We start from the raw sequence: 22329 nt of genomic DNA, 5'->3' as shown, positions 1-22329 counted from the left end.
GCGCCCAGGCAGGAGTGAACACAGGGAGAGGGGGCAAAGGAGAAGAGCTGAGCGCGAAGGGGAGCCTATGTCAGGCAGGGGTCTGGGACTACCTCGCACCATGTGGGAGCACAAGAAGTAGAACTGGGATGGGAACTGACTGCAAGAAAAGCCCTGAGACCCAAAGACATGAAGGATTTGGGAGAAGGATGAGGGAACCGCCCAAGAGGGATTCCTAATGGCAGAGATGTCTGTGCCAATAATTAACTACAGAGGGCTCTGCACATTAGATCAACATCTTTGAAAGAGGCCGTTGCTGTGATAAGGGATAGGACAACATGCCAGACTGCAAGGGCAACGTCCCCAGAGCAGGAACACAGAAGTGCCAGACAGGGGAAAATCACCCTGTTGAGGACTGGAAGAGATTACGTGCTGGGTTGAGAGCCCCCGGCTGGAAGCGATCTTTGCTACCTTGTTTTGGTTTGGGGTTTGGGGGGTGGAGGGGCTCAGGGGGGAGGAAGGTAAAAGGGGGAGGAAGATAAAAGGGGAAGGAGATTGTTCAAGGCAGCAAAGCAATCCTTAATTCATACAAACAGATTTTGGTCTTTGTTCCAATCTCCATAGCGAGCAAGAGTGTCTGCGCCTGCATGCTGCCTCCCAAAAGGCTGACAAAGGTTGGGTCAAGATTCAGGTGGGCTTGGAGGCAGCTAGATTGGGTCTGGCACTGAATAGGAGTTAAAATCAAGGAGTTTTGTACAATCAAACTTCTAACAAGCCGTCCTCATCTGTGGTTTTTTTTCCTTTCCCATTATCTGAACTAATGAAGAATTGTCCATTACATTGGTCCAGCCCTGAAGCAGTTGCCCAAGAGGAGCAGAGGTGAAACAGTCTCCAGTACCGCAAAAAAACACACATATTGGCAGACAGCAATGGATTAAATACAAGCACAGTGTTCATCTGTTTTTCCATTCACTCTAGTATTTAACGCTATTAAGGTTATTTTAAATACAGAGGTCTCACTCACTACTGTAGTGGGATATTTTTTGAAGTCATTCCAGAATATTTTTACTGTGCTCCTTTTTTTCTTTTTTTCCACTCTAATGGGAAAGCCTCACCAAAAAAAAAGCCTCAATTTTAAGAAAACACGTTGATTCTTTTATGTTCTCAAGGACTTGGCAAGCAGGCAGATTTGGCAAGCAGAGTCATGGCCAGGCAGCAGCTTTTAAGTTTATGGACACAAAGGCCAGTGACATAAGGCACATACACTCTGTATCACAGCTGCCTGCTACTGAATTTCCACAGTGGGTCAGTGACTCCATTACATAAACAGTGGAAATAGGAGATCAAATCATCCCCAACACAGCCAATCTATTAATAAAATAAAGTCTTGGTGGGTATGAAAAAGCAGGAATTGGCAAAAGACAAGCTAGGAAGGTTCTCTGGCTTAAAAGACAGCACAGACCTGAGTTCGAAGTTACTGGGTCCAGTAAACTTGGCTTAAATCAATCTTCAATATCTTTTGAAATATCATGCACAGCTTCACTGAACACATGGTATATTAGGATTCTGGCCATACAAAGAGGAAAGGCAGTACCTTACAGAACCTGTTTCTAACTCACACTTCTCATCTTTACTTTGCTTCAAAGAAATCCTCAGATTGTTTTCATCTCTTTTGTACCTGAGGTATGATAACCATGTCCAAGTAAATCTGCTGATTATCTTCAGTGGATCATTAGGAGCACTGAGCAGCTTGGCTTTCTTCATAAATGGTAGATGTCAAGGCTTTTAATTTAGGCATTCAAGTTTGTTTCTTAAGCTACTCGGTGAGAACTGCAACACTACATTTTCAATTTCTATAAAACCTACAGAACAGAGAAAAATCTTCTTTTACATAATAATGATGTGTTTCAGAGCACTACTAGCCCTTTGTTGTAAGGACCTTCACACATGATGAACTAAGGCTTCAAAACACCATATAACCGAGGCATATAATTGTAGTTGAATTCGAACAGCTGCTAACCACAGCTAAGTTACAATCCCTCACTAAGACCCAGGTCACAGTGAAGGGATAAAAAGAAGCAACAAGAGGGAAGCAGTTAAAGCATCCTCTGTAACACTTAGCTGAGTATCTTAATCAGCTGTTTTGTAGTCATTTATTGCTTGACCTAGGCAATTTGCTAAAAAAGCTGGGGTTTCATTTGTCGTCTAGGAAATGAAATTTCAGGTGCCAGTATCTAACTATCTTAAGACATAATAACATGATACAGTTTTCCTGGAAGCATGGTCAGGGAATTTCAAATTGCCACCACACTGTGTCAGAGTGAATCCTTAAATAGTACCTGCAGGATACCCTCTGAAGTCTTGAAGTCCTCCATGATTGTTGAGGCAGCAGCTGGTTGAAAAACAAAACACACTGTGATCTTTGCTTTATTGTTGATCTGCATGATGTCCCTCTTTTGGCTACTCTATGTGTTTTTCTGTGCAAACAATTGGACTATTTGTCTGGGAATAGAAATATTCTGTATAGTGAGAAAATGGTCTAATTTTTAATTTTCTTTTAAGATGACGTGAGGAAATTCTTTCTGAAGCAGTGCAAGTTACACGTACAGTTAAAATGGAAAATAGAAACATTGTTCCAAGAGAAAGAGGAAACAGTCTCAAAATACTTAATGTATTTTCCATGCATTGCTCCATCTGACCAGTTGCATTAATCACACCATACAAGACACATTACACCTTCTCACCTCCCCAGACTGCACATATTTTAGGCATGAGAAAATTAAACCCATGTAAAATTGAGAAATTGTAAGCCCCTGAAAACAGGTGTTTAAAGAGTCTTATCAATCACGCTTGTAGCAGTGCCAAGTTTGGAGAAGATCTTGCTCTTAGCTTAAACAGACACTAGTGGCTGATTTGACTCTGATATTCAGAGTTGGTTTTTTTATTTCAGTGTTTGACTACTTCATAGGAGAAATATTTGTACAAAATTTGTACTTGTTAGCTAGGACAACGCACACAAGCCAGTTGTTGAGGCTAACAATACCCCTGAAGCAATGCTTCAGCACTAGATTGCGGAAATAGCAAAGCAACCCAAATGAACCCAGAATTTCAAGGGAGCACTCTTTATATCCCTCTAATTGGGTGGACACATCAATCCTCGTTAAAGCACCTCAGTGACTCATTTGTTGTTTACTGAGGCATGTGCTGGAAGAGTCCATTGGCATGCCTTCAAGGGTCACAGAGAAGCCTCTTCCATTGAAATTAAAAATCTAGTTGTCTTTAGCAGCTTTTTAATAAACAGGATTTCCATTTGACCCACATTAGAAGCTTGCTTTGTTGAGATTTAGAAAGAAATGTTTGTCCTTGCAAAAGAGCACAGGGGGCTGTTAATATTCAGATTAGATTTCTACAGTGATTAGGTATTATTAGCACTTGAGTTTCAGCTCAAAATGAATACAGTTTCTTCCTTGTCTCAAGTTCTTCTCAAGGAGTCATCTTTCTTCCTCTCAGAGGCAGCAGTCTTTAGAGTCTTTATAACAAATGGATTTTCAATCAGACCTGCATTAGGTGAGAAGCTGGAGTGCTCCAACGCCTCATCGGGCGTAGGTTCGTACAAGACCATCTGCAGCGCAGATGCATGCAGCCTAGCTTTAACACCAGCTACGCCAGGTGCTGGTAGTCATGTGGGCTACCCCAAAGCGCAGCATGGGCTAACTATTTGTGTATTCACACTGCTGCTTGCATGGTTTCTGCAGATTGCTGAGCTCCATGCTGCCATGCAACTCTAGCGCATGCTTTGAGCTAACTCAAAACTAGTGGTGCATCACAGAGCCATCACAGCAGCACCAGCAGTGCAGATGTGCCATAAAATTCACAGGCAGAAGGAGAAGGAAGCAGCTTTTGATCCAGCAGTGCAGTTGTGTGGCTTGCCTGGCAGGGACAGCAAGTAAGCCCTCAGGCATAGCCCCTCACGCCCCCCATGCTGGGTAGCTTCCCCACCAAGAGGGCACGTGGCATCGCTCAGGGGTGGTCAGGCCAGAAAACTTCATGAGATCACAACTTCACCCCAAACCACAAAGTGATTTTTTCAGCCTGTTCTCCTTGATGGCTTTTAGTATTTGTATCAGGGATGATATGCTTATCCATATACTTGTTATCTGAGTATAAGTTACATCACATTTTTTACAAGCTTAAATTCCTTCGTTCAATGTGAGTTTGTTTTACAGAAGCAAAACCACGAGAAAACAGGGGTCGGTGTCCTGTTCCCTGTAACAGAGGGCACACTGGTTTGCACTAAACGGCATTTATGCTGACTACCTGTGCTGAAGGAATGACACTGGACCCATTAACGTTTGTATGATGGATTCAGTCTCTGTAGTGCCGTTCATTTGTAGAAGTGTGCAAATACAAGGTAGTGGGATCTCCATCATTACTGTCACCTCTCATGTTGCCATTTTCTAATTATTTGGTTATTTAAGGTTGAAGTTAAGAGGGACTGTTTTTTACAAGCATTTCTGAAGAGCTATGTGCACAAAAAAAGCTTTATAATGAAAGATAAAACTGGTATATTTAACACTGATTTTTTAAATGTTATTTTTATTCAATTTAATTCAATTGAAAAGAATGCAACAAGGATACTTACTACTCCAGGCAATGCAACACTGGAACTAGTACTGAAACACTCAGTTGGAAGGCAGAACTATGGAGCACAGAGCAGTACAACATACTGGTGCCCAAGTTAGTGGAAGCAGTAGGGTAAAATACATGTGGAATTCTGTAAGAGGTGGCTAAACGTTCTCAGAAGGATAAAATTAGCTCCCACAGAGCTTCCTCATGAACGTGGCTATGGCGCTGCTGGGAACAGAGCTAACTCCCGCACTTCTAAAGCTTCCAAAGGCACTATGGACATATTCCCATTTTTATGGCTGCAATATAAACGAGCATAAAATTGTGGATCCACAGCTGTAGATCTGATGGATTAGGAATGGTCCAACTGTTCTCCACCTCCAGATAAAAATCAGAAAACAAATTTACTTGCAGTTGGTTTCTCAAAAATCCCATCAATAGTCCTTTCTTTTTACTGTATTGCCTCAGGACGTGGTAGAAAACACTTCTCAGGGAGTTTCGGGAGGCAGGAAGTACCTGATGAGTTACTGTATGAAAAGATAATATGATAGCTGGGCTCACCTCACAAAATACAGCTTTACACAAGTGCACTTACCTCGCTGTCCTGACAAACTGTCTCATGTTTGGCTAACAGTCCTAACTTCCCCTCCCATGAGCAAGTGGTACCATTTTCCTGCAGCCAAATGGCTGACGCAGAGTCATAAATACGAAAAACCTGTACAAAATGAAGCTCAATTTTATAGCCATCTCGTCAGTACACTAAGTGAGAAAACTACACATATTCATAAATTATGCTGAGCAGCTATCTACAGGATAAGACATTTCATAAAAAGTGCTAAGTTCCTGTTTACAATATAAAGGATTTCTTAAACCAGCATCAGTGTAGCAATTTGTTATGTGCAACACATTTTGATTGCTGCTTTACTGATCTAATTCTATCAAGGTGTACAACCTCTAGTCTCAACGACCTGTTTTGTAGTGGGAATCAGGAATTACAGATGAAACAGTCGAGCTATAATTTCCTTTATCTTTTGAAGCAAACTATGACTGACTCTTATATTAACAAAAAAAAAAAAAAAACACACCACCTCCTTTGAAGAGATCATAAATATGTATTAGGAATTAAAATGTAGTCCCCTTGATTAAAACTGATGGAAATCCCCCCAACTCCCCCCAGTCAGTATTAAACAAACATTAAGAAACACTTGAAAGTATGAACCCAAGTTTCCAGTCCAATGTAACAGTTTTATCATAACAACCTACTCACTATTTTTAATATTTGAATCAAAAGACAACATTAAAGAATTTAGTGAGCCTTCTGCAGCTGTCTTGCAGTGCCAGGATCACAATATCCCTTGAGAGGTCTGGCTCCTGCCCAAGGCACAGAAGTGTCGGATGCTCTGAGGCATCCCTTTGCTCGCCGTACCACTTTACTCACACCTGAGTTTTACACATCAATCTCCATTCAGATGTAAACAAAAGGACTGCATCATAAACCATAAGAGTTATTGCATGCTTTTATGGGAATTGAAACAACTTAAAAGGACAAAAAAAAGGAAGCTTAAGATTTGCGTTGGTCTTCATTTACGCAAAATAGGTATGGATGTAAGAGAAGTAGATGGTCATTAGAGGTCACAGTCTGAGTTAACTCACTTCTGATTTCCCACATTGGAAGTCTCTTGTCAATTCAGACATACAGTGATCTTTGGGCAGATTTAGCCCTTTGGCACTGAGGTAATTCACTTACTGGATTTTAAACCAAAAAGCATTTTATTGGAAGATTTCACAATGGGTTTTAATCTGCAAAAGTTTGTGCAATTTTTTTTTATTCCATAATGTGATGTTTCCATGTTCTAGTCTTAAAAATGTGGGTTTAGATGAAAAACATGCTTAGAAGAATAACACTAAAAATCATTAAAATCTTGAAATGAAGGTGTATTTAGGTGATACGGCTAAGCCAAATTAAATAGCTTGCTGTTTCAAGTGGGATGGGCCCACTGCCCACTCCCCTTCCCTTGCAGCTGGTCTGGCTCTTAGCTGAGCCCTGGGCGAGGTGATTCAGCTCACTGAGCTGGGAGAAAAGGAGCCCAGCCAGAAAAAAAAAAGCTAACGGGGGAAAGCATGGAGCCAGCCCACCCTAAGGAGCTGCTGATTCAGTTCAGCTGTCCTACCTGCACCCTTGAGGTGGAAGTATCTAACACCATAGATGGCATTAGTTCTCAAATAAGGAAAAAATCCCATACATTGTAACATAAATTTAAAATTTTCACGCTGTGTAATTTGCCTCTAACATAAAGTAGCAGGACCAGCTCCATGGTTAAGATTCGTGCCAGGCACTTAATTGGCAGCTGGGGACTTGAACATCTTGCCGGAAACTCCTACAAATAAAATACTGTGAAATGGCAGAAGGGGTAGATATTTAATTTATGAATCCAAACAAAGACACTGGCTTTATACTGGAGCTACATGGTAAAAAGCTGTCCAGTCTCCCAAAAGATTGGTATTTACGGTATTTTTATATGAGCTTTCACAGTCAGGCAAAAAATTAGCCACAGGTTTAAACCCTTTGCTTAAAGAGAGCCACTTTATCTATAAAAGAGCATGTTTCACCTCTTCTCTGTCCAGTTCAGACCTGAACCTCAGCTTTCAACACCTTGGTGAGTGCTCTGACCAGAGACATTCTCTTGCCGATTGGTAGTTTATATGGCATGGAGTAGCCAGCTCCATCGGTAGAGGCTGAGACTGACCCAACCAAAACTGGACAACAGTCTGCTGAATATGTTACTCACTTGTTTTATAGGAGACAAGTCTAGTACCCCAGCTGGAATCAGCAAGAGCAAAAATTTGAATCTTGGCTGTCCACATGGGCTTCTTATGCATTAAATGATTAGCTAGCTCAAAGTGGGTAAGTCTTTTCTTTTTTTCAGCTAGAAATAAAAACCTGTATGATTGTTCCTACAGAATTTGAGCTTCAAGAACTCAAATGTCTTCCAGTAGAAAACATTTCATTGAAGGATTCCCAGCCACCTCCATTGTCATGGCCAAATCTCAAACCTTTTTATGACAACCTTTTAAAAAAAGTAAAAGAAAATAAAAATTATAAAGTCAAAAGTACTCTTCACTTGACTAGAAACTGCTGATAGGATTTTATTCAAACTTTCCTCCTATCACTATTACACTTCCCATTTGGTGAAAAAAATGCAAAGGACGTGGTACTACACAGGAAGCTACAAAATCTATTAAATATATTCAAATTTCAAATAATTCACATTATAGTTTTTGCAACAAGTTTTCTTATTGCTGGACTTTCCTCAGGATGCTTTACCAATAGGCACGTGATATATGCCTTTCTTTAATTAACACTCATTAGTCCATAGGCTTTGTATGCTATTGCACGCTTTAGGTCTTAAACCTGAAACTCTATGAACTGTACTCTTTATTAAATGTCTAGTTACCTTGTGGTAGCAAATGGAAATGTTTTTACTATCCTACTGTTGCAGATAGTAGTCTCAAAAGCATACTCTAATCCTGAAATACAAACTTGATGGTTGATTTTAAAGTTCATTTTTATTTTCATTGGCCTGTCTCTTAAGTAGAAAAGGTTTTTGTAGAAGCAGACTAATTATGCCAGCCATATCTGGTTTATACATGTCAGATATTTCTCTATGACAAATCAGCCCAGCTCTGGAGTTTAAACATTGTCATAGACGTAACACTTGAAGAGAAAAACTATTTTCTAGGGCATATCAACCCTTGAATGAAGTTCCAGCGTGGTCATTTTTATCACTTCATCTTGCTTACCTATTGCTTGTACTGCAGAGCTCCATAAGGCAGCTGATGAAACAGGCTTGGTTGGATCACTTGTGAACAGTTTTTACCGAAACCAGATTCGCCACCAAAACACAGCTGAAGCCAGCTCCGATGCAGGATGTTGACTCAAACCCAAGACAAGCAGTGAAACCCCCACGACCACCCTAACCCACCATCCTCATTCAATAGCTCCCACACAGAGATCTACTGCAGAGAAGGGGGCACCGCCTGTGTATACGCTAGTATACACTCCCTACCTACCCTAGTATGTACTACTGCATAGTAGTATGCGCTTGCATAGCCTAGTATGTATAGGACACACTCTCTTCCCTCACTGCCGTAATTACTAGGTCTGCTGTTTCTCATGTACAGGCCCATACACTGGGAAAAAAAATTCTCTGCTCTACAGACTACTCTGCAGCCCTTTGTGCCAGTTTATATGAGCTTGTTAATATTAATAAGACCTAATGTCTCTGACCAAAATAATTCTAACCTAAGGCATATTTTTTCTGACCTATCTACTCGACATGAAAACTGCACTGCTGCACACACTTACCTTCTACAGATTAAAAACATAATCCTTCTTCCTCTTCAGGCAGTAGGAAACTCACCTTCAACATCAATACTATCTACATTAACCTACCATTGGTTTCTCAAAGGAACCAGGGAGGAAGACAGGAAGAAAAGCAAACAGATGACAGAACACTGGGATTTAATGTTTTGGTAAATGCTTACGTATTAAGATTGCAAACACAAGCACTGTTATATGACGTAAGAGCATCAGACCCAATCAGTGCTGCCCACCCAACCATCCAAATTACTGTGGAATTCTAGCAGCTCACAGCTCTGACTTTATTAGTACAACTCAATTAGATTCAAAGCAAATACTCACTGATCAACAACATAAATAAAACCGGAATCAAGCCCACAGTTCTAGTTCTGCTCCCAAACACGCCTCCCTCATTGAAAGGTTCGCTTTAGAAAATGCCAACACACTGTTGTGCACAGCTCGAAATCCATACGTCGCTGAATAATCTAACAATTAGCAGCTAAACGAAGGTGAGCATTTCTTCATCTCTAATAACACCAAGATATGGGCAGCTAGCCAAGAATCTGGTTCATTAAACAGAAACATACGTACAAATCCTCCAAGTGCTTCTTAAGAGCACAACACTATTTCCAGTAAGCACATATGGAAACTAAATAAATCTCAGGTTGGCCTCAGGTACAGAAAGGTTGATTGATTTCGAACATTTAGTCCAAAGTAGCCACAGCACGGATAGCCCCTGGTATTGAACCAGGAACTTCAATGGCAGCTGCCCACCTGCACACAAAAGATAGATTGCACAAAGATATTTGTTCAGCTAAACATTAAGTCTATTCAAAACCATTTATGAATACACACCAAGGATTTCTTTAGAAATGAGCCTAATTTATATCAGGCTTAACCTTCAAAGCTATTGTTATTATGCCATTAAGTTTGAGCAACCATGTGTTGAAAACGTGTGTATAGCCTTTGTTACGCAGTTAAGATTCTCCACTCATCTTTGGAACAACCCAGCAAACGTCTCTGCAGCCTATAGATTAAGTAACAAAAGACATCCTAATGTCGTATCAATCAGAATTACACAGCTGTCCTCAGATGCAATCACAAAATTTCATCCTGGGCTTACAGAGTAAAATTTTCAAACATACCCACATGACTACATATCACTGTCTTGAAATAAAATTTAGAAACTGAAAAGCCTCAATCATTTTTGTAAGCTTTACTCCCCTTCTTGCACATCAGCCCCAATTTGAAGAATAGCCTCAATCATACAGCACATTTCAGGAATTCTGTCAAAAGTGCTATGAGAAAACTCCGTTTAACAACCTATGCTGTTCAGCATCAATAAATTAAATCTCCTTTTGCCAGCTCTAGAAAAGCCTTATTTGTGTATTTCTTTCTAGAATATACCATGTCCATAAAGCATCTTGGCAGAGAGTTTATCTTTTGATCTCTATTTTCACAGAGCTCAGACATACTGCCAATAAATTAGTACGCTTGGGAATGACTTTGTTTCAACTGAACAAATTTCTCTGCACTCAAGAACAAGCTCGCTCCAAAGGTTCCCCATGTGCCTGATCCCACAAACCATAGGGCTGGAAGGGACCTCAAGAGAAGTCTAGATAGTCCCTTTTCTTGCCCCAAGGCAGAATGAGTTACATTTAAGTGTTCTCTCACTGGTTATTTTCTTACCTCTTCTTAAAATAATCATATTCTTCTTTACACTGCACAAAACCAATGTGTTCATTTTTCCCTTTCATAGGTCCCGTTTGATCACTCTTACTGTTTACGTGTGCATCCACTTGAACGGTATCTCTCTTTTATGTGGCATATGACCCATGCAAGTAATATCTTTAAATGTTCAATGCATAGTATATGAAAGGAAATTCTTAGATGTCCATTTTAGGACAGTTAAAAGGCAATTTATTCTATTTTGATTGCAAACGCTTAGCACAACTAGGGAGTGGACCTCTGTTATTCTTGTTGTCCCTTTCTGGTCAACAAAATCTTCTTTATGGTAATTCTGATCACATATTCTTTATGGCTACCACGTACTGTTTATTAGAAATTATTCCATGGACAAGGAATTTTTACTATGATTTATTAATTTCAAATTATTCAAATTATTTTAACTCAGGTTACTGACCATCTTCCGTCTGTTACAGAGCAAAGGGCAAATATTTTCCACGTGCAGTCTAAAGTTATGTTTATCTACTCAAACAGTGGAAATCCCATTTCTTGTGTACAACACAGTTACTTGCTAGTCCTTAGTGGCAGAACAGAGAAAGATGCCTCCTTGTTTCCATGAAAGGCTTTAACATGATTGTAAGTTATGAGGTGTATTGCTAACATAAAAAATATTCCACCATGTTAATTAAGATGAACTGTCTGTATTTTTTATTTCAGATGAAGGGCAGCTGGGAGGTATTCCCGGCTGTGACTCCGTAACTTTGAAATATAGTCTCTTAGGAACCGTGAGCAGATTTAACCACAAATAGCTAAATGCGCCTAGATACATGAAGTTATATTTAACTATCTCCCTAGCTAATTAGATCAGGGAACCAGAATCATATGGCTAGATTAATTAAGATAAAACAGGGCATTTGTAATAATTAAGTTTGCTATTTGGTCTCCTTTCCAGTGCAGGGAGCCAACAAACATCGTCAGCGCAGCAGCCGATGACTGGCACTCCAGACCACGTATGCCCCATGGATGCAGTCCCACCAAAGCCACTGTGTTTGCAAGACAGGACAGAAGGCTCCTGTGGACAGCCTCATTTTATTTGTTTGTTTTAAGAAGAAGACCGAGCGGCCAGAGGAGCTCCTTCCCTGGAGGAGTCCCTGAGGCTGATCAGAGGAGAGAAGGTTTCCAGAGACAGCAGGGTGAGACAGGCAAAAGATTCAAGCCGGGAACCTGCAGCTCAGGAGCAAAACCGTAAAAATGCTGTGAGGAGCATGTAGCAGACCCACAGTCAGACCCCAGAGGTGCTGGAAAGGAAGCTCGGGACCAGGGAGGACTGTGGACATTTGCTCCAATGCAGAAAACCACTGCGTACTTGAAACCAACATTAGTATTCGAAAATTGCAAGGGCTCATGGACAGAGATCAGGCTGTGAATAAACCTTTTATCTATTATTTTGGTTCTCTCATCGCTGTAAGTTTTCTCTATTTAAGGAATTAATTAACTGAGTTGACTAGTTGTAATTCTAATGAAAATAATGTCCTCTGAGTTTTTTGGTCTTCTTTGGGAGCTCAATGTACAGGAGATGATCTAAATCAATCCCCTTGAGTTCTCTGGCCCCCTACTTGGGGACCCTCCACAGCAACCAAAGGCTATTTTGTGTCACCACTCTGTAGCTACAAACTTGTATTTCAGAAAAAAAGGCATATATACTTGCCATCATGAACTCATTTGGCCTGAACATGGCCCTCATCTCGACAGCATTCATAATGAATTTACACAGCAATCATGTTGCTGTCTCCATCATTTGTAGATGTTATGCTTTATTTGGACACAATGAAAATCTCAAGCAATTAGAAGTGGATCCAAAGAAGGATTTCTCTCTGAAAGAAACTCAGGCCAGTATGACTGTGGCAGCTATTGGCCTTTATGCAATATGCAGCCCAGCAAAGCCACAGCTTGACAGACAAGCTTTGTCTATTATAATAGCAAATGTTTCCCCTAAAAGCGTGTTTTGGAAGGTTTTGCAACGCAGTAATGTAGTTTAATTATGATCCTGCAGAAATTTGTTTAATGTCCTACAGGAATCAAACAAATCTAGTTCTTCTTGAAAATAAGACTGACAATGCAAGCTATCACATACAGGGTTGTTGTTTTTTTCATTTAGTCAAGAGCCAGTTTTGCTTAAAACTAAAACAACATATAAAAAGGAAAAAATTCTCTTCCCTTTCAATCAGAAGAAGGAGAAATCACATTAATATTTCTTCAAGTGATAAGAAGTTAGAAGTGTTGAATGCTTTTGGTTGGCAGAGCTCCAAGATTTCCATATTGTTACAGGATTTGCATAAAACTTTGTTTAAGATCAAGTTCTCATGTTGATATGATCTCACTGTAGTGAACATCTAGATTTGGGAGCCATATCCATGCAAACAGTTGGGGTCTAGTAGCATTAGTTTTAGAGTTTAGAATTAAAGTTTTGCAATAAGTGGTTCTGTTTTCATATCTCCGTTTATTACACAGGAATGACAGCACACACTTAAGCTTATGACATAGATGTTACTGTGTTCTGCATATCTGCTAATGCACATATTGCATGTTACTGTGTGATTAACAAGGTGTTCTCTGATATAGGTTGAGTTAGTTCACAGCTGAAAATATGGACTTCTAGAAAAGATAACCAAAGGAAACGGCAACATAACCACTGTGATAATTTAATTGAAATACAGATAACATGGCAAGGAAGGATACAGAGTCAAAGCTAGCTGAAAAATGAGTAAGTACTAGCTTGAAGACACCAAAACTTTTTTTACTGTGACGCATTTACAAATATGCACAGAGATAATAAGGTACGTCCCAACGTGTTAGAATACAAAGTTTCTATCAAAAAGCATATTGAATGGCTTCTTTAACCAGGAGAAAATGTGCCAAAGAACTTCAGTTTTTAAGTAGAAAGGAAATAAAAGCTGCTGAGATAAATACGTCTGTTCTCAGACTGTAAATTTACTGTCATTGTTTCACAGCAAACTCCTGGACAGACTTTTTTTCTGAACCACAAATCTGTCAACGGAGAACTTCCTTCGTTCCCTATCACCTCTGTGTTTTAGATGGTGAGGCACATGGACGTTCAGTCTCTTGCCTCACACGGTCAATGGCTTTGGGAGAGCATGCAAAGCCAGTTCGTTTCCCTCAACACCATCCTCCATATACCAACTCCAAATTAGAACAGAGATGGCAAGTATTTAAAGACACAATCATTATCCTGCTTCAATCAAGGGGGATCCACTATATTTGTCATTTGTTGACTGATATGTCTGCTTTTCTCCATAATGCCTTGGTGACAGCATTGTTTCAAGAGATGTTCACAAAAACACCTGTAGGTGATTTGCAGTATAGTCTGAACCCTTGGTAACAGAAGCTACCTCAGCACTGAAGGCCACTTTCAAGACATTGTGCTGTAGTGGATTGTCAATACAGTGTATTGTTAGGTCAGGAATGAGACATCATGAGGAGTGCCACATTTCTCTTGCCATCACCACCAATAATTTGTTCATGAATCTGTCAGTCACTGACTCATCCACAGAAGGAGATGACAGCTGAACTTTCAGTGACCTAATAATTATTCCAGTGCTTATAAAAAAATACTGTAATACTAGTTTTCTTGAGCTCTGTTGAAGCTTTTACTCAATATTACACGCATGGGAAAAGAGTACACTTGGGTGAGCTATCGTATTTCACTGCACATGGCAGGTCTTACTTAGCTTGGTTCTAAAAGTATTATTCATTAAGGCAGTATCATCAGTTCAAGGCAACTGGATGTAAAGCATGGGCCACTATGCAGAAAGCTGAATGTTCCTCTAAATATCACCTAGGGAAACTAGCACTGAGGAAATCATTGAAATGTACAATGCTGGTGGAACGTCAGATGGCCACAAGTGGCTTAAAAGGGTTCTGCTGGTACCTCTGCACTGCAGGATGGTTTCCTTCAAGGTGAAGATCCCTGAGGGTAGGAAATGAGAAAAGGGAACAGTGTACAGGAACAGAGAATGGATAAATCCTTCTTACCAAAATCCTTCCCTGCAAATGATACCAGATCCATCAAAAAAATTGTCTGCGTGGACAACTTGTCACTCTCCTTGAACTCTCACATCCTACATGCAGCTTTCTAGAGGCATCAAGATGCTCTTAGCTATGAATGCTGGAGTTATGCAGAGCACGTATGGACTGCAAACAAGGAAAGAGTTTCCACATTTCCACATTTGCTTTAGTCCGCTAATTTAGGCATTTGAATTATAGGCTCAGTGCTATCCCGAGCACTCAGGTACACTACAGAGGCCTCACATGCTCCTAGTGAAAGCTCCTAGTGAAATGAAGTTACAAACCAACAGCACAGTCTCCTCCATCTCAAGCAAAGTATGGAATGGAAGAGCCTGGAAAATCTGGCCAGATTTTCATTTTTACACTCTGGGGAGCTGTGGTCTCCCTCGCTTCACAGGGCTTGTAGATCTGAAAAGGAAAGCAATAGTCAACAGGCAGCTTTCACCCACTCTTCAGTGAGACCAGCTATTCCCAGCGCGGGCTGTACATTCACTGGTGCAGAGTTTGCACACAGGGCTGAGCGATGCTGCTGGAGGAGAACGAGCCCCACTCTCTCAGCCCATCTGGTTTGGAAACCTGTTGGTTAGAGCAGCTAGCATATCTCCCCCATTTGCCTCAGCTTTTGTGGTGACGGCAAGAAACCCAGAAGAGCTGTTTTCACCAGCTCAGAGCTCACTGAATTTGCTTCCTTCCACCAGCTCAGCACAATTAGTAGCAGAAGTCAATCATGCACTTACCACTGCTGGCCAAAATACAAGCAACACGAAACTTTGCATATGAATGGGGAATGCCAAAATCATCTGAGCACCACATCTAGTGGCGACAGGTTTCACCCTATCCTTTTCCAGACTCCTAGTTTCATACCACCTCTAGCCTGTTTTTATTTTTGGTTTTGTTTCCTTTCTCCCCAAACGACGCGCTTCACTGCTTTGAGGAAGGATGATTACAGGAAGCTGATGTAGCAATTCTCAGGCTCCAGTCTATCTTGGACAAACAGATGTACCAAAGGGTTTCTCATGGTTTTACTCTCCCCTGTTGATTATGTGTTTGCAACTGGGTTTTCACTGTTTTCTACATCCGGATTGGCGCTTGTTTTGTGTGTGGTTTTCTAAGGTAGTTAGATGAGAGAGACATGTATCAGTTCTATTATTGTTGATCCATTCTTTGTTTTGTCTAACTTTGCTTTATTTCTTCTCCGTAGTTCAGCAATCATCTTAAATTTGTCTAGCAGATGCACACCTACAGCATCCCGCTATGTGACCATCTTCAACTTCATCCTAAAGCAGTTAACAACGTCAAGCTGTAATTTTGAATATGAGCCCCTCCTTCACCAACCAGTCACATAAGGAAAACAGTAATAGCAGAAAATAAATTCACAGACTAAAACCAGGCTCTGTCCTTTTGCAGGGGTTATGCTCTACATCCCATTGAGTATTTAAGGACTATTGAAGCAGGAGATGGCCAGCAGCCCCCTGATTTTACTACTTGTACAGAAGTGGCTTCCATTTGTCATGTAAAGTCATGATGGCATATATTTCTGTCATTAAAATTAATCCTATGGGAAGCTCTGCCGTTGTAGTTACTAGGCTTTTGCCTGGAGTAGAAGGTCATGCTTCAACATTGCATTCACATCCTCCTCATGCCAATGCGTGGGTACTACAACCACCATCGTGACATCATTAGCAAGCACCCATCAACATACTTTCGTAAGTAGCAAAAGGTAGGTGGTTAAGGCCCAATCCTATTACACATTCAGTGTTGTCTCCTTTGTAAGGACAGCAAGTCTCCAATCAAAATGAAGCTCCTATCATCAGTCCTGCGGTTTACATTAAGCACCAAGTGCATGCTGCTCTGCACAACTGCTAGGGCAGTGTACATAAAATTAAATCTTTTGAAAAGACATTCAAATTCCTACAGGGTAAAAAAAAAAAATCCCTGGATCAGCAGATCATAATCATAGGCGCACTACTTACCAGGCTAAAATCTAAACTATGCAACATGTGACTAAAAAGCATGTGGCTTTCCCAACACTACAGCACTGGTGAGGTACTTGGCAGCCTAAACCCAACAAGTCAGATCAACTATACAGCCTGCTTAATTTCTATTCTGCAGAACACAATACCAAACACATCAAAAGAGATCGGCTTCTGATTTATATCCTAAGACAGACGGTTTTTATTAATAAAACTGTTTCCTCAGAGTTAAATTCCATTAACCATACTTAAGAGGGAATTACTACACATCTTGCTCCCAGGCAAAACCTGACCATTCCACATGTGTTACAAATCAGTATCTCTTTACATTTATTGGTGTGCTGAAGAAAGTCAAAGGATTTTATTTTCAGATTCTGGCAAGTCAGGAATCTTTCATGTTTGAGGAATCGTGTTGCTATCAATCAGTTTTTATTTTAAACTTATGAATTTTCATATCAAATAACCAACAGCTACATTTTTATACTAACCGCGTTTCTCCATCTTGAAGTAAGAAGCTTAGCTGGCATCATGCTTTTAAGACAGCTGTGAGATACAAGATGCTGTAGAGAAGACTTGAAAGTTCTTTCCATTCTGCACGAGGTGTTTCCCCCCCTTCATCCTCCTGCATTTTTTTTAATCTTGAAAGCGTTTCCTACTAATGCATGAAATCTCTATTAAGCTGCATATGGTTTCTATTTTCAAGTCTCTAATGCTTTCAGGAATTTCTTTGATTTCTCTAGTTGTTACCTCATTCTTGTCATTCCTGATTGACACAGAAGAAGCAACCCAAGCCCCTCCTAAGTTTTCTTTCTTTAGTTATGAAGCTGTCTCAAGGCATCTGTACAGTACTTCAAAATGGCCTGCCTTTACCACCCTTGTAGGAACGAAGGTAGGGCCTTGAATATTGGTTGATAACTCTTCATTATATCTGAATAACATGCAGTTTTCTTACTTGAAGAACTCAGATTTTAACCATTAAATTTACAGTGCACCCAAGGACACTACATTTACACACCTACAGACCTAAATCACCACCTGGGATTTGCACACCAATGTGTACATACAAATGCAGTATCCTCTTCTTGCAGATGGAAGAAAAAAAGAGAAATATCCTGAAATTCTTGTTTTCAAAATTAGTGCAAAATCACCTTTCAATGGCAAGTGTCCAAATAATTAGTAGCTCAATGGTAGCTGAATGCCTGAAAATGTAGCCACACAGACCTCTCCCAAGATTTCATGGGAAGGCCTGTTTCTGCCCTGCAACCAGCTTCTCTCCCTCAGTGTCTCCCATCGGGGCATGGGTGGATGCCTGCACAAGGGAAGAATTTAGCGTTGTTCAGACGGAAGCTGTGCTGTACACAGGAGGCTCTGCTGAAGGAGTTCATGGTTCACTGCATGGGGCAAAGCTATCAGTGGAACACAGCACAAACACAAGAAGCTTCATTTGAAAATACAATTTATTCCAGAGACTTAATGTTGAAAGATCAAAACACACAAATACTTAAGGACTACAGATAGCTCTAGAGATGGTTCTGAAATTATGGAGTGTGCACGCTCTATAATCTCAGGGAAAGGGTACATTCCAAAGGTATGCCACTATCTGAAATAAATCAATCTTTTATCACCAGGGTTGCTTCAGTGGGCGTTGCATTTCAAACGCAAAGAAGCGGGGGGGGGGGGGGGGAGAAAAAAAAGCACCTGATCATTGCTTCATGCAATAACTAGGACAGTAATTTTACCAGTTTTACCTTTTAATGTTGATTTTATTTTAACTAGATATGATATGCTCAGAGGTTCATATCAACAGAAGAAACTGCTGCATGATTGCTTTTTGGCAGCTACGTACAATTTCCCTGAATTACACAAGCAGCTATTTCATACGTGAAGCATACAAGAATAGACAGAGCCACCATGAATTTCCCAACGCTTTGGGTTTATTCCGTCCACAGACCAGAGTTGGTGCTCTCCAGTGAAACTAAAGCAGCCAGACAAAAAGAAAATATTCACTGCATACAATCCAGTAGGTAGGATGATCACAAAGCAAAGCTTCTCCCTCTTATTAAGTTCTGTGAGACAATGAGTAGAGACAGCAAGTGCAAAAACCTTTGGTCATGTCCTTGCTTCTTCCTTTTCCCTTGCCCCTGAAGCCTGGTGGGTCTGCTCAAAATTCTCAGAAACACCCTGAATACAAAAAGATTGTGCAGGTCAATGTATCTCCACTGGAGACAGCAGTAGCAGCAGATGCCGCATCTTCCCCTGGTACGGCACTCCCACCCCACGCTCTCACTGCTCCCGTGCTTAATGGGGAACAGCTACACTGGGAAAAAACCCTCGGTGTTTGAAGCCTGGCCACTGGTCTAGGTGGTGCCTGGCAAGCATCTGGCAAGCAGAGAGGGGACATTAAGACAGATTTTAGGGCTCTGATGGCAGTGCTTCTTCAGAAGAAACCTTAATTGAAAACACTGGAAATACCAAGTAATCACCATGTGAGAGGCCTTGGGGTGTATGTTTTCCAGCGAATGTTCATCACCCTAGAGGGTAAGCAATAAAACCCACTGCCACCCTCTGTTTAGGAGTCCACGATACTCTTTTGTCATCTTTAACTCCGGCTTGACTAATACATCCGTTCTCTATGGTCAGAAACTAACAGTCATTAGCTTACAAAATAACCCATTTGCAACAGGCTTCAGCATGCTCACCCTAAAGAGAAACATATATCCTAATTTTGGACAAGAGCATCTGCTGGGAGGGAAAAGGGGCGGAGGAGGAACGAGCACCGATGCCAGCATCGAGCTGCAACAATTCGAACAAAAGAGATTTCAAGATGTCGCACTAACACAGACACACACACACACAAAATCTTCCTCCTGAAAGATTGCTTCGCCTCGGCAGAGGGAGATGCTTCAGGAGACCGCCCGGACACGCAGAACGCGAGTGTTTCCCCCCTAGACGGACCCCGGCAGCAAGCGCGTCCTCGCGGCGTGGCTGCTTCACAGGGCATCCAACTGCGGCACGTACATCGCACCCGCTTGGCCCTCTTTGACCGAAAGGACCCACAAATGGACCTGGCGTACCCGCGCTGCTGTAGAGGACCCCCCTGCTCCCCCTTCTCTGCGCCGCCCCATGAAGGCCGTTTTGCGGGGGGGGGGGGGGGGAGTTAGAGCCCAGGGCGGGGGAGCTCTGCGGGCACCCCGCAGGCACTCGCCTTCCGCCGACCGAAATCTGCTGCGGGCCGGGGAGGGGGTGGGGGGCGGGCAGCACCGCCTTCCTCTTCCCCTTCAAAAATGCCACATTTTGTCTCGGCGAGGTGACGGGGTGCAGGGGGGGGGGACACGGGTCAGCTCCGCCGTCGCGCGCGGTGCCAGATGCTGAAGCTAAGCCGGGCGCGGGGGGGGTGAAGGGTGTTGGCGTGCCGCTGGGACGCCCCGATTTACCTCCCCGGGGCCGGGCGAAACCCCGGCAAGGCCGGGGCGGGGGGGAGAGGGGGGGATGCGGGGGTGGGGGGGCGGCCCGGGGGGTCGCAGCGGCGCCTTTGTTCCGCCGCCAGCCCCATCCCCGCCCCCGCCTCCGCGCATGCGCCGGGCAGAGACAAAGGCGCGGGCAGGGGCGGCGGGGCTTCAGTCATCCCCCCGCGGCCCCGCGGGGCGCCCACTCGGCGTGGCGGGCGGGCGGGCGGGTGGGTCCCGTGTGCGTGTTTCCCCCCCCTTCCCTCGCGTGGGCTGCCACGCCCAGCTGAGGCACGGGGAAAGTTCCTTGCGGGAGCCGCGTTTGAAAGACACGCGTGTGCGTGGGGAGAGGGGACGCAGCGAGGCGGGTCGGGAGGAGGAAAAAAAAAAGGTGGTGGGGAGGCGTAGCTTGCTTTGGTGGGGGAAAAACCGGAAAAGGGGGGGAAAAGGGGGTATCTGTGGGAAGAGGGGGGCGGCATTCGATGAATATTCATGAAAGAAGCGCATGGGGGAGCGGGCGCTGTTAGCGGAGCAGCAGCGGGGGAGGCAGCGGCGGCCCCTGCCTATTTTGACGGCGGGTTCGTAGCCCCTGCCCAGGCGGGACTCGGGCAGCCGGGCCCCCGAAACCTTGGCGTAACGCCCCGCCGAGAGCAGGGATTAAAATCGCCGTCGCGTCCACGCGCCCGCGTGACCGCGAAGGCAGCGCCGCTCCTTCGCTGCCTCGCCGACAACAATCGCATTGTTGCCGGCCACAATGGGCACGCGCCGCCCCGCGCCTCGCCTCGCCGCCGCGGCGGGCTGCGCTCCTCCGCACCCCCGGCCCCGCCCGCCGCCCCCCGCAGCCCGGCACCGCGCTCCCGGCAGCGGGGCGCCCGGCCCCGCCGAGCCCCCGCGCAAGCCGCCTGGCCCCCCGGCACCCCCCTGCACCACCGCCGCCCAGCCGCCCTGCCATCTTCCTAGCGCGGTGCGCTTTCTTCTCCGAGCGATTCATTTCGTGGGGAGGTCTGGGGATTTTTTTTTTTTTTAATTACTGTCGATTTTTTTAAGCAGCCTCCCTTTGGACACGGACTCAAGGCACCGAAAAGAAATTGGGCATAAACCACTATTTGTCGCACCACACCCATCGCTCCCCCCCCCCCTCCCCCGAGAAAGCCTTATCGGGCATTTAAATTTCACGGAATAGCCTTCAGTCCATTTTGTGCCTCGAATCCGCTCCTAGGCGGTCTCTCTCTCGAGGAATCGAGCTCCTCGCAGCGATACTCCTAAAATGTGCCCGGGGAGGCGGCTCCCACTCTGCTCCTCTCTCCCCCACTCTGTCCGATTCAAACGTACATCTCCTTTCCCCACATCCGAGACACCACGGCGGGGGGGAAATGATAAAAAATGCAAAGCTCGCGGGGTCTGCCATGTAAATGGCATAAGTGAGATATGCCGCTTCTTACCTTTTTATGTTTTTCCTCTCTCCCACTCTGTGTATTTGTGTGCTGGGGTGTCACAAAGAGAGTCCCGGGTAGCCCAGAGCCCGCTCGGCTTGGTCTGAGTGCTGTGGCTCTCCCCTGCTCGCTCGCCGGGACTGGAGTGACTAGTGCCTGCTGGAGCAATGCCGCCGCTACCGCGGCTGCTGCCTCTGCATTTCTCACTCTCTCCCCCTCCCTTTTTCCCTCCCTCCCTCCCTCCCTCCCTCCCCCCGCTCTGTGACAGTCTGTGGGCAGTTCAAAAGCCACACGCACTTATTTATTTATTTTCCAGGCTCGCAGGCGGGAGATGCTCTGCGCGACGTTCACGCTTAGGGGGCGCACGGACCCAAGGTTTTAAATATTAGCCTTGCACGCTGCGGGAGGACTTGCTCGGAGGTCCGCAAACGCACCTTGCAACCTTACCCCCCACCCCCCCCAAAAAAAAAATCTCAGGAAGGATCCCGGCGAGGAGGGGACGGGGAGCGGGAAGGGAGAAGCCAGCCTTCCTGCTCCAAAGAAAGCGGGCGCGGCGCGGAGCCGCACGCCGAGGTGCGGGGCGCTCCGCCGCCCTCCGCACCCGCGCCGCGGCGGGGGCGGCTGTGCCGGCTGTGCCCCGTGCGGCGGCGGCGGCTTCGGCCCCGGCGGGGCTGAGAAGCTGCGCGGCGGAGGGAGCAGGCAAGCCGAGCCGCCTGCCTACAGGTGCAGCCCTTTCGGGG

At 44.0% G+C, this 22329-nt stretch overlaps 1 protein-coding gene across 1 annotated transcript in view; it reads right to left on the bottom strand.

Annotated features, from left to right (window-relative positions):
• Positions 1–21788, bottom strand: part of BASP1 (brain abundant membrane attached signal protein 1) — a 52407-nt gene extending 30619 nt beyond the window's left edge. Inside the window, exon 1 of the mRNA XM_076330373.1 lies at positions 21599–21788. The gene's annotated coding sequence lies outside the window, so the exon portion shown is untranslated. The remainder of the gene's footprint in view (positions 1–21598) is intronic.
• Positions 21789–22329: the final 541 nt, after the last annotated feature.

The sequence above is a fragment of the Aptenodytes patagonicus genome, chromosome 2, assembly GCF_965638725.1.
Source record: "Aptenodytes patagonicus chromosome 2, bAptPat1.pri.cur, whole genome shotgun sequence".
Classification (NCBI taxonomy): domain Eukaryota; kingdom Metazoa; phylum Chordata; class Aves; order Sphenisciformes; family Spheniscidae; genus Aptenodytes; species Aptenodytes patagonicus.
Note: the sequence above shows the minus strand (reverse complement) of the source record. Positions and strands in the feature narration are given on the sequence as shown.